Source organism: Hyposmocoma kahamanoa, unplaced genomic scaffold, assembly GCF_003589595.1.
Source record: "Hyposmocoma kahamanoa isolate Upper Pololo Valley unplaced genomic scaffold, ASM358959v1 190, whole genome shotgun sequence".
NCBI classification, from domain to species: Eukaryota; Metazoa; Arthropoda; class Insecta; order Lepidoptera; family Cosmopterigidae; genus Hyposmocoma; species Hyposmocoma kahamanoa.
The window spans coordinates 4,884,756-4,888,516 of NW_020653718.1; positions in this window are offsets into that span (position 1 = coordinate 4,884,756).

The following is a 3,761-nucleotide window of genomic DNA, read 5'->3' on the forward strand; positions in this document are numbered from 1 at the left end:
TGGCATCACAGTACATTTACTCAAATATTTTATATGCCCGTAAAAATTTACATAATTTCAATAAGAAAGAAGATATCCATAATATTAACCTTAGAGCTAAGTCCAAACTCATGGTACCACGATTTCGTTTAACCAAGGTAAACAACTCTTATGGGGAACTGTATACGTTTTTACAATAAGATTCCGGAGCATATACTAAGTTTATCATTTTCTAAGTTTAAAAAGTACATTAAAAATATTTTGATCGAAAAATCATATTACGAAATTGAAGACTACGTGTTAGATAAAGATGTATGGAAAGACGACATGGCTCCAGAATCCACACAAATTTGGTTTAAAGTGTATTCCATAGCATTTAAGTTTATTTGAAAAGAGCAATCCCTAGAGTTTCTTGCTCGTTCTTCTCAGGGAGGTCAGCGAAGTGAACGAGCAGTAGCTTAAGTGTGACGTTTTCAAGTGTAAATTTATTTTACCTATGGAATAAATAATCTTTGTTTTTGAAATAATATCACAAAATGAATATAAATGTAGACAGTTATGTATTTTAACAGTAGACATTATTACGTCACATATAATTAAAAATAAAATTGGTATAGTGAATAATTGAATAAAATTGACATACAAAAAACAGAACCAAACAAGGAAAAAAATAAAAAATATAAAAAAGTAATCTAAACAATAATAATCTATATAATACGAACATAGATGACCCCGACACATCAACAGCCATGTTGAGATTGTTGAACATTTATTAAGTAAGCCCTGAGTAGTCTTTTAAAAGTAAAAATCGACGAGGCATTCCTAATAGGTGGTGGTATGTTGTTCCAACATTTCGAGGCAGCATATCGAAAGCCGCCACGAAAGCTCGCCGTTCGGTGTCGAGGGCATACAAGGCGAAGCGCATGTCTAACGTGCATTGATGAGAACTGAAGTTTGTCATACAAGTACAAAGGCTGCTTGGTCTTAATAACCCCAAACAGCAATACAGCAAAATGTAACTGGCGACGGGCTTCCATCTTAAATAAACCTGCATCATTTAGAAAAGGCGTGAATGGGCTCGACACGGAACGCGGAAACAATACCTGGCGCAAGCATTCTGTAACCGTTGAACAAGATTTCTAGAGCGAGCAAGCAGACATCCGCCGTATATTGTGTAAGCATAGTTCAGTTGGATAGAATCAAAGAGTCACAAAGCTTTATGCGCAAGTCTACATTGATAAAGTTTCTCACACGATATAATACCTTCAGGCGGTAAAACAATTACGAATTGTCTCAACGATATGCCCCTCAAAGTTAAGGGAACCATCCATAAGGACGCCTAGATTTCTCACCACTGAAACTCGGCCTACGGAACTTCCCGCTATAGCTACCTGAGGGTCGTAGGACATGATCTCAATTTGTCGTTTTGTACCAAGTACTAGAAACTTTGATTTGGAAGGATTGAGCACTAGATTGTTTAGTTTTGACCATTGGGCAATACTGGTGAGATCATCATTCAACTGATGAACTGCGGACTGTGTTTGAAAAGGTTTAAAAGAAATATAAAGTTGTAAGTCGTCAGCGTACAAATGGCACTTGCAGTTCTTAATGCTGTTCACTATGTCCGCAGTATATAAAATGAAAAGGATTGGTCCGAGAATAGATCCCTGTGGCACACCTCTAGTAACGGTAGCAGCACTAGAAAGCATAGAAGAGCCATCCTCATAACGTACCTCTACCCTCTGCATGCGACCGCAGAGGTAGCTGGAGAACCATTTGATAGTATTAGAGTCGAATCCATAGTAAACGAGCTTAGATAGCAGAAGCTGGATATTTACCATATCAAAAGCACGTGAGAAATCCAGTAAGGTGAGAATGGTACCCGTCCCAGCGTCCCGCGCAGCCAAAACATCATCCACCACGTCAAGCAATGCGGTTGCAGTGCTGCGATACTTCCTAAATCCTGACTGTTTCGGAGGCAAAATTCCATTAGTCTCAAGGTAGTCTGTTAGTTGCCAACACACCACCTTTTCAACGATTTTTGACAAAAACGGTAATATACTTATAGGTCGTAAGTCACTAATGTGTGAAGGAGTGTTAAGTTTTGGAATAGGCCGAATGATTGCCATCTTCCACAAGTCAGGGAATTCGCATGTTTCGATAGATTTATTTACAAGGGCTGTAATGAATCCTAGGTCTGCGGAAGAGTAAGCAACACCATGTCGCGAGAAATGTCGTCCACACCACTGGCATTACTTTTGATTGACAGAATCACCTTTGATACGGTCAGCTCCGAAACCACACGAAGTTTAAAAATTGCAGAACCGTGCCTACGAGCTGAAAAATATGTCAGATAAGACATGTCAGTATTACAAGTGGGAAGGCAAGAAAATGCGCGTTTAGCTTATCTGGGTCTTTCAAATGTGAGGGAATGTCTCGATCTTTTGCCTTGAAATCAGCCACGCTATTCCTTATATTCTTCCAAAGGTCGCGAGGTTTATGAACGTTGGAAGTAATACTTTGATGAAAATACATGGCTTTCTCAGTACTTATCGCGGACAATACCAACTTTTTACAATTTTTGTAATATTCCCTGTGTGTATCCACTCCAGTATTTCGAAATCGCCGATGAGCCTCGTCGCGCAGTTTCATCATTTCCCTGACACTGTACGTAAACTAGGGAAGCATCCCCTCCCGTACAACAGTCTTTCTCTTCGGCACATAGCGGTTAAATAAGTGAAGAACATAGGCATTAAAGTCGTCAACACAATCGCGCAACCTAACTGATAGCAACCGATTCCAATTAATTGCACTCACATCCGAATTAAACTCATCAATATCAATGCCAGCAATTGGACGGTATACAATGTGTTTTGGGGGTACTTTTTGTTTCTTCACATTAATTTTACCAGAAATGAATGTATGGCCACCAAGATCAGGCACATAATCAACACAAAGGTCGGTAATCTTTGTACTAGAACACATAATATCGATTAACGTCTCACTATGGTCCGTAAAATGTGTCGGCTGTTTGACATACTGCTCAAGATTTAGACAGTGCAAAAAATTCAAAAGCTTTTTCGTGGACATGTCATCGCCATTCAAAAAATTTACGTTAAAATCGCCAACTAGCAACACATGATCGAATAACGAAAAGGACGCAATCGAATCAGTAAGTGCATTCATGAAACAATCCAGGGATAACCACGGTGGACGGTAAGCTGTTCCTATGGCAAGCTTGACGGAATCTAATGTAATACTGAGCCACATTTGTTCCACGTCTGCCGGTGGATGAGGTAGCAGTCGCGTGTTGATGCCATGTTTGATATAAAAGGCTACCCCTCCGCCATTCCCACGTCGCACATTATGTTGCCGTGGAATATGACGAAGCTTATAACCAGGGACAGACGGCGCGCGTCCCTCCTCACCCGCTCTAAGCCAGGTCTCATTTATGGCTTCAATATCGGAATCATGGCGGCTCATGACCGCATGGAATTCATCATGGCGTGTTGTACCAAGTGACCCGGCATTTAAAAACCCAATAGAGAAACCCTTACCTCTAACAAACTGAACAATGTAAGAAAATGATAAGTGCAAGTATTTCCCGTGTAAGAGATAGAACCGAAGCTGTGTAATATGTCGCGGGGCCAATACAGAGAAGTAAATAGGACCTCAAACGAGCCATTCACAACATAGGGTTTATAAGCAAGAGACATATACCATCCGTACAAAAACAATGACCTCTGCAAAAACAACACCTCATTCAGAACATACCATAACAA